The following is a 14,271-nucleotide window of genomic DNA, read 5'->3' as shown; positions in this document are numbered from 1 at the left end:
ACCCCCTTTCTTGCTCACCCCAAGCACCCCGACCATTGTCCTGAGGCTGCTGCTGAAATTCCAGCCTGCACACCACCCCCAGCGGCCTCTGTCCCCGCTGCGGCTTAGTTCTCGGGGCAGGGGGGTGGAGGGGTAAGGCTGCCTTCTGCACACAGCACCCTCCTCAGCCACCGCTGGAGAGAGAGAATTTCCTATTCCCTTCGAGGTCCTTCTAGCCAGACTAAGAATCAAATGGACATGAGATTAACAGGAGAAAATCAAATTTAGTTCCGTACCTTCGGAGAATCCACACAGCCATAGATATTCCAAAGATGGTCGGGCAAAACGAGGTATATACACCGTCATTCTGGTCTAAGAAGAGGTCAGCAGTCTGGACTTCAAAGGGAGCAGGTACAATTCCTAGGCGGGGGGAAAAGTGTAGATGTGTTGTAAACAAGTGTTTGCTGGGTCGCTCAGAAACAGCGGGATGCAGTGGACTTGGACCTTGCCAGGTTCCTCCCGACCTGCTGTACCTAGTTCCTATTACGGTGTAGCTTCTGTGATGATCGCTTTCTTCCTGGAGCAGCCCCTCTATCTACGTTCTTTTTAGACAGTGAGGGGGCACGTAAAGACTTTTTGTGGAAACTGCCAGGTTTTTATTGCTTTTTTTTTTTTAAAGATTTTATTTATTTATTAGACAGAGATCACAAGTAGGCAGAGAGGCAGGCAGAGATAGAGGGGGAAGCAGGCTCCCCGCCGAGCAGAGAACCCAATGCAGGGCTCGATGCCAGGACCCTGGGATCATGACCTGAGTTGAAGGCAGAGGCTTTAACCCACTGAGCCACCCAGGCGCCCCTTGATTGCTTTTTAATTCAAAACCATCTTTATGCTGAAGTGACCCATCTTGGGGCGGCCTACCTTGGTCCCCTATACCATCCTCCAAATGGCCAGCCCATTGCTAGAGATGTCCTGGGTCATGTCTCCCTGTTGCCAGGCTTAGGGGCCCACATCCGCCTTGGAGCGAGGGTGGACCACAGCCAACACAATGCCCTCTCCTCTCCCCAACCCCGCCGCCCTAGTTGGCCCTTCTAATTCTGCTCTCCCGGTAGATACTCTAGCGGTCGTGCCTGCCCCTCTCCTGCTTCATGGGGGCTCCCTCCCTTCATCAAATCTCCATCTTGTGACCATTTCACAGTTGGGAAGACAAGGCACAGAGAAACCTCTCACTTGCTGTTTGCTCGGGGAGCCCAGCTGCTGGGCCTTTTGCCCAGAAACCCAGGCCCTGGGTGCAAAGAGCAGAACTCAGGGCTTGGGCTGCTGGCTCTCGTGGGAAGAGAAATTGTCAGCAGTGAGCAGCTCGAGGCTCCCAGCCCTCCCTCCAGCCAGACCTCCCTCCCTCTGCCAGCAAGCTTGGACAGGGAACAGGCACCCGGGAGCACCGGAAGCTGCCGGCAGCCTCCCAGCGGACCTTTCAGACCGAGTTGTTTTTGAGGATCAGAGAGCCTGCCGGAGACCAGGCAACCGGGAGCCTGCAAATAGGGCCCTTCGCAGAGAAAAGCGTAAATACACACTTAACCACTGGTGACATTTCCTCATCAGCCCACGCTGGCCGGCTCTCCCTGTCCCCCTGCCCCCGCGCTGTCCCAGAAGGCCGGCTGGCATGGAGCATGGGCACGGAGCGTTCCTTCCCAGCGCGGCAATTAGCTCCAGACATGGGAGCAGACGCACATTCCCAGGGAGGCCGGTCCTGAGACCTTGGCAGGGACCCCCACAGCTGCCCATCGCCAGCAAGGCTGTCAAAAGGAGGTGGGTGAGGCGTGGGAGCCGGGCCTTCAGGGGAAACACCACCGGACCTGCCGGGCGGCCAGCAGGCCTTGGCAGGAAGAGAAAACGTTTTTGCTCTTAGACAGAGTAAAGAGAAAGGCAGCACGGCCCCGCAGGCCAACTTCTGCCGGTCTTGAGGGGGTGGAGAACAAAACCCTTTTTCTCCGGGACCTCGAATCTTCTGCCAGGCTGGGCCATTGGCTGGTGCTTTCCCAGCTCTGGGGAGGTGTGGCGATCAGCACTCGCCCGGGGCCCATTGAGGAGAGGCCCTGAATAGACACATCCAGGAGGCCCTGGCCAGCTGATGCGACCTCCCGGAGTCAGCATCACGGGCTCTGCATTCTGAGAGATCCGCCTTCCCCAGCCAGGCCTTGGAACATCTGCCATGGGCAAGGTCTTCTTGCTTAATGGAATAAAGATAGGGTCTGCCGCGCCATGCAAAGGTAGTGCGAGGGCACCTTCACACGCCCAGAGTGCAAGGGTAGTGTGTGACCGGTCAAGCAGGCAGGGGAGGGGAGCCGTAACGTTCACGCACGTTCACGCGTGTGCACGCGCGGGGGAGGGGCGTTCTAGTGTCTCTGGAAGGATAAACAAAAAATGGGCTGTTTGGGTTGCCTCCAGGAAGGGCAATGGGTGACCGGCCAAGGAACAGGGGAGGGAGGCTTCTTGGAGGGTACATTTTGGAGCTTTTGAGTTTTGAGTTGGTTCAATGAGTATATATTTAAAAATAGAATTTGAATTAGACAAACAAAACACAAGGGTAATGGTAGGGACCTCCCCGGAGGGCTGTGAGGGTGTGTTAATGACTGAAAGGCCAGCAGGGTGCCAGGTGCAGGGCAGGCCCTCAGGAAGTGGTGTTAGTGTCTTGGCGGGTAGGACACGCGGCCACCAGCTTGCACTGCTGGGCAGGAAAGGGTGCGGAGCGGGCACAGCGGTTCTCGCTGTGGGAGCAGGTGGGAGCTGGAAGTCCAAGGTCACATGCCCAAGGTCACACAGCTGGAAGTGATGGATGATGGATCTTGGGCTGGAGTTCTGTTCCCAGGAGGAGCTTAGGAACATGTGTAGAAACTAGAAAAACTATTTATGACCTCTGGAGATACCAACACCAGGGGAAAATCAGACCCTTCCAAGACCACATGACTTTCAAGGTCAGCGTTCAGAAGAGCAAGGGGCCCCAGCCTTGACTGATTGGGACAGAATTTTGGGTCGGGGCATAAGGGCAGGGAGGCTGGACTCAGAGAAGGTGGACCCCAAGAGGCCCACTGGTTGCATGAACACACACTTCTGTGCTTTCTCTACCCAGGCCCACTCTTGGCATCTGCTGGAGAGAAATCCCTTTGCAAAATGCTCCCGGGGCCCTCCCTCACCCAGCAGACCTCTCCTCTGCAAAGATGGCATGCCTCCTCTCTACTAAGCATTCAGCGAGGTCATAGGGGCACCAAGAAGTCTAAGGAAACTCTTGCTTGGAGTGTGTAGTCTAATTGGAAGTTGTGAGCAGGCAAATACTGGTTCTTGGAGCCCTGGCCCTCCCACTCGCTAGCTGTGTGACCTCGAGTCAGACACTTCGCATCTTGTGGCCTCTGCTTCCTCATCCGTAAAATGGGCATCAAAAAAGCAGCTGCCTAGCTTGTGTTGAGTCCGTAGAAGGCATGTGCAGTGTCCATTGGAGGGGCCCGACCACCGTTCTATTAGGTGGTCCTGTCAACGCAAGAGAGAAGGGGAAAGATGCATTTTAAGTTTGGTTTTTTTTTTTAATTTATTTGATAGAGAGAGAGATCACAAGTAGGCAGAGAGGCAGGCAGAGAGAGAGGAGGAAACAGGCTCCCTGTGGAGCAGAGAGCCCGATGCGGGGCTCGATCCCAGGACCCTGAGATCATGACCTGAGCCGAAGGCAGCGGCCTAATCCACTAAGCCACCCAGGCGCCCCGAAAGATGCATTTTAAGACAGACAGGACCAAAGTTTGGATGAGCGATATGAGCCTACACAGTACTGTCATTGTTGGGATTCCCAGAGGGAATGCCAGGGAAGTCTAGAAGGGCTCCGTCAGCAAGTGGAGCTCCTGTTGGGCGTCGAACAGGGGCAAAAAGGAAACAACGTTCCGCACACGTGACTTGTTCAGCTGGAAGAGCGTGCCACTCTTGAACTCGGGGCTGTGATCCGAGTTCCGTGCTCAGTGTGGAAATTACTTAAAAATAAAATCATCTTTTAAAAGATTTTGCTTATTTATTTGGAAGAGTGAGCAAGAGAGCATGAGTAGGGAGGACAGAGAGAGAGGGAGAAGCAGACTCCCCGCTGAGCAGGGAGCCTGACGTGGGGCTCGATTCCAGGACCCTGGGATCACGACCTGAGCCAAAGGGCAGATGCTTAAACGATGGAGGCACCCAGGTGCCCCACAAATAAAATCTTAAAAAAAAAAAAAAAGGAAGTGATACTCCAAGGAAGTGGCTCTGTGATGGCAAAGATGAGAGTAAGCACGGCTGGAGGGAAGCAAGACAACAGGTGTTGTTTTTAACGGAATTAGCCCCTTGGCCTGTAGATGAAGCACCAGGGTCTGAAGTCAGCCTCCGCAGCCCTCCCCTGGAGGTACCCAGGCTCGGCCAGAGGCCACCCAGAATTCCTGCTCTTGACTCATTGAAATCAGTGAACTTCCTCTCTCTGGGTCCAGCTGCCAAGCCCAAGACTGCCTCAAAGGATTCAGGATGCTCCATTCCTGCTCCTGGGAAAGGCCAGTGGGTACAGACAGCCTGACTCCATGCCCACTGTCCTTACAGTGACTGTCCCCATCCCAGGAGCGTGGCCCCACAGTGGTCAGACTCTTCTCTGCTTGGGCAGTCAGTAAAACTGGCCACCATCTGTTCATAGTAATACACGCTCATTATTAGAACTTTAGGAAAGTTTATTTTTTTTTTCAAGAAGAAAAGAACTGATACCTTCATCCTCTAACCCAAAAAGAACCTCAGTCATCATTTGACCACATCTGTCCTTCCAACCTTCGTTCTACGCAGGTGATTCTGACAAAGGCAAAAATTGCGTCGGGCTCCAGGGTGGCTCAGTCAGTGAAGCATCTGCCTTTGGCTCAGGTCACCACCCCAGGGTCCCGGGATCGAGCCCCGTGTTGGGCTCTCTGCTCAGTGGGGGAGCCTGCCTCTCCTTCTCCTCCCAACTCATGCTCTCTCTCATTATCTCAGTGGCTATCTCCATTTCTCTCTCTCAAATAAATAAAATCTTAAAAAAAAAAAAAGCATGCCATGTGTGAGAGGCAGCCTTCTAAAATGGCTTCACTTAGGCTCCTGGGTGGCTCAGTCAGTTAAGCGTCTGTCTGCCACTATGTTTTGGAACAATGTGTTATGCAGCATATTAATATTAATTGTATATGCAGCATATACAATTAATAAACTATGTATATAATTTTACAGACTAATTTTATTTTTTTTTAAGATTTTATTTATTTATTTGACAGACAGAGATCACAAGTAGGCAGGGAGGCAGGCAGAGAGAGAAAGAAGGAAGCAGACTCCCTGCTGAGCAGAGATCCTGATGCGGAGCTTGATCCCAGGACCCTGGGATCATGACCTGAGCCGAAGGCAGAGGCTTTAACCCACTGAGCCACCCAGGTGTCCCCTAAAGTATCATCTTTAAGATGATTTCTTCAGAGCATATTCCCGTAAGAATTATTGGGTCAGGGACGCCTGGGTGGCTCAGTGGGTTAAAGCCTCTGCCTTCGGCTCAGGTCATGATCCCAGGGTCCTGGGATCGAGCCCCACATCGGGCTCTCTGCTCAGTAGGGAGCCTGCTTCCCTTCCTCTCTCTCTGCCTGCCTCTCTACCTAATTGTGATCTCTGTCTATCAAATAAATAAATAGAATCTTTAAAAAAAAAAGAATTATTGGGTCAAAGAACATGACACACATCATTTAAGAGTATGAGTTATGGTAAACTCACCACCCTACCTCTAAAAGGCAGTTTATGCTTTTAAATCCTGGCTCTACAGACCAGACTACTTAACAAAGTTGCCCTAAGGTCATGCCGAGAGCCAAGGATTTTGCTGTGGTCAGAGATTAGATCTTAGAGAAGCCATAAAACAAGAAGTTCAGGTTCAGTTTTCCTTTCAAGAGCATTTGGTGCCAAAGGAGGCTGAGGGTACACTTTCTAGGTTCTGTTTATTACAACTCAGACTGTATGTCTCAGCAAACTCCTCCTTCTCACTTTCTTGGGGCTCCCATTGACTGCTGTGTGGCATTGGGCAAGTTACTTAACCTCTCTGTGCCTCAACGTCCTCATATATAAAAGTGGGGGATAAAAATAATACCCACAGCACAGTGTTATATGACAACTAAGTGATTTTAAAATATGTAAAGTGTATGGGTGTGTATTCTTACTCTCAGAGAAGGATAGCGTAAGGATGAAGAGCTGAGCAGACCTGGCTTTAAAATCACCCCCCTTCCCCCATTAAGGGGTTCCTGGGTGGCTCAGATGGTTAAGCGTCTGCCTTCAGCTCTGGTCATGACCCTGGGGTCCTGGGATCGAGTCCCGTGTTGGACTCTCAGTTCACTGGGGAGTCTCCTCCCTCTGCCTCTCCCTCTGCTTGTGCTATTTCTGTCTCTCTCTCTCAAATGCATAAATAAAATCTTAAAAAATAAAAATAAAAAATAAATAAACGCCCCCTCCACTGATAACGAGCTGTGTCTCCTTGGACAAATGACTTTACCTTTCAGACATTCAATTTGTGCATTTGCAGACCAGGTCACGAAGCTAGGAACCCTCATTTGCCAAGATTCTGTACCTAATTTTGCACAGGACTTATAATCGTGTAATTGCAATTTACATATAATTTGCAAGTGTATAATTGCAAAAGGAAGCCCCCAATTTTGTAAGCTTCCAGACCTCAAAAACCTGGGGCGCCTGGGTGTCTCATTCGTTAAGCATCTGCCTTCGGCTCAGGTCCTGATCCTAGGGTCCTGGGATCGAGCCCCGCATTGGGCTCCCTGCTCAACAGGGAGCCTGCTTCTCCCTCTCCCACTCCCCCTGCTTGCGTTCCCTCTCTCACTGTGTCTCTCTGTATCAAACAAAGTCTTTAAAAAAACAAAAACAAAAACAAAAACTCCTGGGTCCATCCCTAAGAAGGGTGATGCCGTATGGAGTGGTTGTAAAAATTAAATGAGATAATGTGTTAACTGACTTAAAATAGTGTCTGGTACATAGAAAGCCCTGACTAGTGTACAGTAGTTACTTCTTTGGAACATAATGAGAATAGAACTTCCTTTCCTCCTTTTCTTCCTTTATACATACGTTACCACTTTAGGAAACCTAATTTACAAACAACCAAATTTTGGAAAAGAAAACAGAGGATGGTCATCCTAGTCACGAAATGACTCACTGACCTTACTTTTTTTCTTTTTTTTTAGTAACGTCCACGCCCCACGTGGGGCTTGAACTCACAACCCTGACATCAAGAGTCACATGCTCTACTCACTGAGCCATTCAGACACCTCCCTGGCTTTGCATTTATAGCTGATGTCTGAAAAGCAGGGATCCATCCACCGGGCAAACATGAGAACTGAGACACCGGAAGTGCTTTGAAATCCTGGGAGGATGGTCCCTGGAACAGAGGGATAAACAGGATAAACAGGCCCTTGGTACCCAGGGCGGCTGCACCTGCAGAGCGGAAAAGCCGGGGGAGGAGCGGGATGGGTGGCCATCGCTTTCCAAGCCTAGAGGACAGGACCCTGCCTTCTCTTTGTTTTTTTGTAAACATCCCAACGACTTTCTTTTCAAAAAAACGTTTTTTAAAGAAAATCCTGAAGCAAAGAACCAGAGCAGGTACTTATCACTCACAGCAAAACCTCCGGTGATATCAACGCAAGAGGATAACGAGGAGGTTAAGCCTCGGTAAATAAAGCCAGGAGTAAACACCAGGACAAGGAGCAGTGGCTGATGGAATGTGGGAGGGAGAGGATCTAAGACTGGGGCCGCCAGGCAGTGAGTCAGCCAGAAGGCCTGGCGGTCCCTCCTCCCAGCGGCCCTTTGGGGAGTCAGGGCTCAGACTAGGGACAGGCCTGATAAACCCGGTCAGGATCCAAAAGACCCTGGAATCCCCTCCTGGGTCCGTTATTCTCTGTCCCTGCCTGACTATGGCTCCCTCCTCCACATCCAACTACCCCTTGCTTATGATTCTAGCCTCTTGCTTCCTAAACCAGAGCCTGCCTGCGTGAAGGACCCGTCTGTTTCAACCAGGATGGGGGGATGGGGGAGGGGGCATTCATACCCAGCATCCGTGGCTTGTGTGGCCCCCTCCTGACATGCCCACATGACCTTGGGCTGCACCCACATTTTCTAGACCAAACAGATCCCCCAAAAGTAATGATGCCAAGCCCTGGCAATCCTGGATGACAGAGCAGCCAGGGCACAGATGGCTTGGGCTTGCGTGGCCTTCTCCCCGGTGTGACCTTGACAGTCCCTCAGCGCCATAAAATAAGGGGAGTGATAGCCACGTGGCCCACCTTACGTGAGTGTCCTAAAGATGAAGGGAACTGTTATGTGGGAAAGCACCTTGCAAAAGGAAAGGTACGTAACAAAGATAGATTATGTAAGAAACCGGGGGAAATTTCAGGCCCCAGCCTGACCTGGCATAATCTCCTTCTGTCTTCTGCGCGACCTGGAAACAGCTGCATGGGCCCTTTCCCTAACCCCCTGGGGTCTGTCTGTACAACCCCGACCAATCAATGCTCAAGAGAGGTTTCCTCAGTGCTGGGTTGGACAGCGCCCTGGGCCTTGTGAGCACTTCCCACTGACTGTCATCCCCCGGGGACCCATCTCCACCACGTCTCCAACTTCCTGTTGATACCAAACCCGGGACAAGAGCCACCAGGAGGCAAGTCTCAGATGGCTGAGCATCCTCCCAGACAGTGAGAATCCCCGTCTCATAGAAGAAGATGGAGGAGAAGGAGAAAAGGTAATTGGTTTACAGTTGAAAAGTTTGGGAAATTCTGCTGACCCAAATCCAACCTCTTCTCCCTTCCCTTTCCCAGCCATCAAGGAAACACACAGTAACCTGCAGGGTTGGGACAACACAGTGACAAAGGGCATAGTTGGGGTTTTGGGGTTGTTTTAAAGGCAACTTTCAAATACTCAGAAATAGAGGAAATAGTAAAATAAACCCTTTGGATCAGCTTCAACAATTATCAATATCTAAGAACACAAGGGAGGAGGGATTTAGGAACCAAGTCAATGTCCCGGTTCCAGTCCTAACACCAATTAGTGATGAGACTTGGGCAAGTTGTTCAATCTTTCTGTTTCTTGATGCATTCCATGGAAATGATAATTGGGAATAATCACCTTGAGAATTCCTTGTTCTGTAGTAAATGAAATAACTTAGCTCCAAGGCACCAGCTGAATGTTCCCAACAGAGTGCTCAATCATTAGTGATAATCTGTGCTAGAGGCTAGGCTTGTGGGTTGTAGGGGCCCAGGGAAGACTGCCCCAGGATGGGCCACTTGGCTTTTAATGCAAAGAAATGTTCATGCCAATCAAAACCCAGCGGATTCAAGACCTCCCCCTCCAGGGCCTGCTTGTACCAGGAAGAGTGCTATTAACAGAAATTCCTGTTTATACAAGAAATGTATCTGCATGATAGGGCAACCTTTGTTTAACAGACACCTCCCACCTTCCTGCTAATGGTCTTCCTCCCTTTGTATCTTCAGACCCCCACCCCCCTCTGTAGCTCATATAAGGGTCCTGTTGCCTTTGCCATTGTCATGTTCAAGTGGATTCCCCATAGTTCGCCATGAAATTTGACTCTCTCCTACTAATCTGTCTCATGTCCATTGGATTTCGTCCAGCTAGAAGGATCTCGAAAGGCAGAGGAAATTCTTCGTCCCCAACAGGCTTTCTGGAGCCAGATTACCTGGGATTGAATCCCAGCTCTCACATTCTAGCTATGTGACCTTGGACAAGTTGCTGACTCTCTCCGTGCCCCAGTGTTTTGTTTGTTTGTTTGTTTTTAAGATTTTATTTATTTACCAGAGAGAGATCACAAGTAGGCAGAGAGGCAGGCAGAGAGAGTGAGAGGGAAGCAGGCTCCCTTCAGAGCAGAGAGCCTGACGTGGGACTCGATCCCAGGACCCTGAGATCATGACCTGAGCCGAAGGCAGCGGCTTAAACCACTGAGCCACCCAGGCGCCCCTCCGTGCCCCAGTGTTTTAACAGCCTTACCTACCGCCTGGGTGTTGTGTTAGGCAAGTACATTTAGAACATTGGCAATAACACAGGGCAAGTAGTAAGGGCTTGAGAAAGGTTGACTTTAGTACCGTTAATACAACCCGTTGACCTCTACTTATTTTGGCATTTCGTACATTCCATTCACCCCTATACACATCCTCGATCTGAAATGGAAGCTCAGAGCCTCAGCTTTAGGGAAGTCTGGAAGAAGGAAAGAAGGAACGTGTCAGGAGTGGTATTTCCACTGGACCATTCCACGGAGGCTCCTGCCATTTTCCCAGCAGAAATGTCAGACCTGCGGGCCCAAGAATTCTGTTCTGATTTGCTTGCTCTGTGTGTGGGTCACAGATTCTTCACGGGGCAATCAGAAATGCTTTTAGGTTAAGTTGACACAACCTTGAAAAGCTGGAGTGACAAACCAGGAGAGGCTTCACAGTGACGGTGACATGTTCCCCCCTCCCCCACTAGCTGAACAGAAGGCACCTCCTTTCTTGAAGACCTTTAAACTGCTGCCTGACCTTTCACGGGAGCCCTGTCACCTAGAAATCCTGGCGTGGTGTCCATGGGTGAGTCCATTTCATTCTTCTCCCCTCATGGAGCAAACACTCGGCTGCCCCGCCGTACCTGACCTGGGCTGAGGGGATGGGGCGTGCCCAGTTTTTCCTGGGGGGACCTTGGGCTCTTCGCTTCCCACATCTGGGCTTTCCTTTTCAGTAGGGTGCACCCACGTGATAGCTACAGTCCCTTCCAAATCTTGCCTTTTGTGAGTCTATAATTCTGTTTTGGATCTGAAATGCCAGTATTTGAACAATCCGATTCTTTTGACCAAAGGGGACGGAGAGAGAGAAATCGGGGGCCTGTGGCTTCTGGCGATGGCGGTTCACCTCTCAGCCTGCAGCTGGCCACACCGCCTCCTGCGTGCAGATGTTTACAGTGGTCGAAACCACAGCTTTTCCGTAGGGCTCAGACAGTGGGGCCAGCTCACCCCCACTGGCCCTGGCTTTGTTTATTAGGGGTGGAGAAAAACCACCAAAAAATCCCGTTACCAAGATCCCAGACAGGCTGAACCCATGACCCGAGGGAAGGCAGTGACCTGAGCCTGTGCCAAGAGGACATCCCAGTGGCCCAGCGAGGGCTGGGCCTCCTCATGATGCCGCGGATAGCATACCGCGAACTGAACCGGCGCAAGACCTTCTCGTCCAAATTCTGACCTCGTCACCCCAGTGCGTGTTTCTGTTATTGTGCTCCTCGGAGGACAGTGAACCTTTCTTTACTGTCCGTTGCATTGATCAAATAACGCTGTTAAGAAGGCCAGTTGTAACTCCGAAAGGAAGGCTGACCGGGCGTGCTAATGGTCACCAGCATCCGCGGCCCCTTCTTATGAGAGGATTGTTGGTCCCCGCCTTGACCTTGGCGACATCTCTCTGAGTGAGGACAGACCTTCCCTGCCCCATCGTCAGGCCTGGCCATGTGGTTTAGTAGTGATGTGGGAAACAGAGGCAGAAGAAAAATTATTATTTCCTTACCCACTGACAAGCCTTGAAAAAGACAGAGTCACATTCCTCTAGGCACTCATTTGCCTCCAGTTGGAGGCTTTGCTAAGGACAAAGGGCAATCCCAGCCTGCCGGACCCCTCCCTACCAGGATCTTGCAGTCTACTTTAACAATTACTTTGAAAACTTTATCTCTGAATCCTCCAAGATACCAGTTGACAATCATTCCCAAGCCTATGGCCCATTGATATACATCTAAAGGGTCTCACTCACATATAATGAGTAACTTTTTACCAACAGTCCAGCCAGCCCCTCAAGGTCCTGGAAACATTGCTTCCAATATTCCTTAGAGACTTACGCCATCCCCAGCCCCCTACCCAACTTGGAGGCATACAATGGACTACTCCTCACAACCCCAAGGCAGCAGGTCTTTCTGCCCACGGGTCCTGTCCCTATGCTTTTTTTTTTTTAAGATTTTATTTATTTATTTGACAGACAGAGATCACAAGTAGGCAGAGAGGCAAGCAGAGGGGCAGGGTCGGTGGGTTGGGGAGGGGGGTGGGGAGAAGCAGGCTCCCTGCTGAGCAGAGACCCAGATGAGGGACTTGAGCCAGGACCCTGGAATCATGACCTGAGCTGAAGGCAGAGGCTTTAACCCACTGAGCCACCCAGACGCCCTCCCTGTGCTTTAATAAACCACCATTTTGCACCAAAGATGTCTCAAGGATTCTTTCTTGGTCGTCGGCTCCGGACCTCACCCCACCGATCCTCACTTATATTCTAAGATGTCATCAGTAGGACCCGAGAGACGAGAGTAGAGCTAACGTAAGCTTGCACCAAGCAGAAGCCTTAAGATCCATTGTATGTTTCCTCCAGACGGCTTGCTCTTTCCTGTTGCCTTGGGAACCCCAGGTTCCAGAGAGTGGCTTCCCCCACTTGGGTCCTGGGCTGAGAAATCACGTGAGGCCGAGCTGCAGCCACAAACATATAATGTGGGGCGCTTGGGTGGTTCAGTGGGTTAAAGCCTCTGCCTTCAGCTCAGGTCATGATCCCAGGTTGAGCCCCACGTCAGGCTCTCTGCTCGGCTGGGAACTTGCTTTCCCCTCTCTCTCTGCCTGCCTCTCTGCCTACTTGTGATCTCTGTCTGTCAAATAGATAAATAAAATCTTAAAAAAAAAAAAAAAAAAAGACTTCTGTGAAACCAACTCTAACCAGGGTTCAATTCAACAGTAGCTAAACATCAGGAAACTGCCCGACTTTGATTCAGAATGGTGAGACATACGGAGGCAGGGCCATTTTCCACTCCACACAACTCTCTGCTCTCATGGAATATAAACAACACAAAATCTGGTTGCTCTGTTTTCCATCTTACCTACCGTGGCAGCCCCGGGCAGGTCACCCCCAAATCTGTCACGGTGGGATATTGATTATTTTGATGTAAGTTACTTAAGAAAGAGCAGGTGCAAGAAGGTGGCTCTGGCTCCCCTTCGCCTCCAGGAAGCAAGAAATCTGTCTCCCGTGGGAGAGGTACGGTCCTGCACCAGGAGGCAGAGAGATCCGCACCATCGGAGAAGGGGATCCAGAGAGGAGGAAGTGCTCAGACACAGATCTTGTTACTTTCATGTCCGTACTGTCCCCGGCCAAATTCTGTTTAGGATTCCTCACTAACGGAAACTCCCAAATATAAGTCGTTTGTGATGGTTTGTTTGTTTCTTTGTTTTCGTTGTCGATTCCTCACAGATTGTTGTGTCTTTGTCTTAAGAAGTAGAAAAGCTGCCAGCCTCGGTCGTGTCTTCGGGGCTCAGTTTTCCTCTTGCGCTGGTGATGGGAAGTTTTGCGGGGCAGGTTGGCTAGGCTGTACCACCCGGTTGCTTAATTCAACACCAACCTAGGTGTTGCCGTGAAGATGTCTTGCAGATGTGGCTGACTTTCAGCAAAGGGTATGATCCTTGATTACGTGCGTGGGCTTCACCCGATCAGTGGATTTTGCCATGAGAGCAAAAACTGAGGTTTTCTGGGAGCAGGAATTTCTGTTGCATCAGTTCCTGCCTGAGTTTCTAGGCTGCCCTATGGATTTCAAACTAACCAACCCAGTCCTTAAAATCAATCTCTCTCTCCCTCTCTCTCTCTCCCTTTCTTAGCCCATTCTTTCCCATCCAGAACCAATCCAAGTTTTGCTGTAATCCCTGTGTGACCTGTTCTCACTATTTGTGGGGCTTTGGGGACTGAGGCCATTGGTCTTAGCTGGTACTGTTTACCCTGGGGAATGCCAGGGGGCCTTTGAGAAGGAGGGGCTCCCGGCTCATCCCAAAAAGCTATGAGTGAGCTGGGGGAACCCCTCCCCCTTCCTTGTCCCCTCTGCATCCTCCTTCCACATTCAGTCATCCTTTGCTGACTTCTTTTCCCCTTTAAAACTGTCCTTGAGTGTGATTTTGCCCTCATTTCATCAGTATAAAAGCAAGTCCCTCTGCCTTTTTTTTAAGTAGGCTCCACACCCAGCATGGAGCCCAACACAGGGCTCCATCTCATGACCCTGAGATTAAGACCTGAGCTGAGATCAAGGGTCAAATGCTTAGCCAACTGAGCCACCCCAGGTGCCCCTAAAAACAAATCTCTTGATCAAGGATTTATTGGCAGCCTCTATCCTTTCGGGAATGACCTATCTCCTTGGAGTCTCTGTTCTTTTTTGCTTTCTGTCTTTCCCTTCCTTGCTTCCTTCCCCCTTTTCTTCCTCAATCCTTCTTCCCCAGATTTTCTC

This window comes from Meles meles, chromosome 6, assembly GCF_922984935.1.
Source record: "Meles meles chromosome 6, mMelMel3.1 paternal haplotype, whole genome shotgun sequence".
Lineage (NCBI taxonomy): Eukaryota > Metazoa > Chordata > Mammalia > Carnivora > Mustelidae > Meles > Meles meles.
This window is presented reverse-complemented; position numbering follows the sequence as displayed.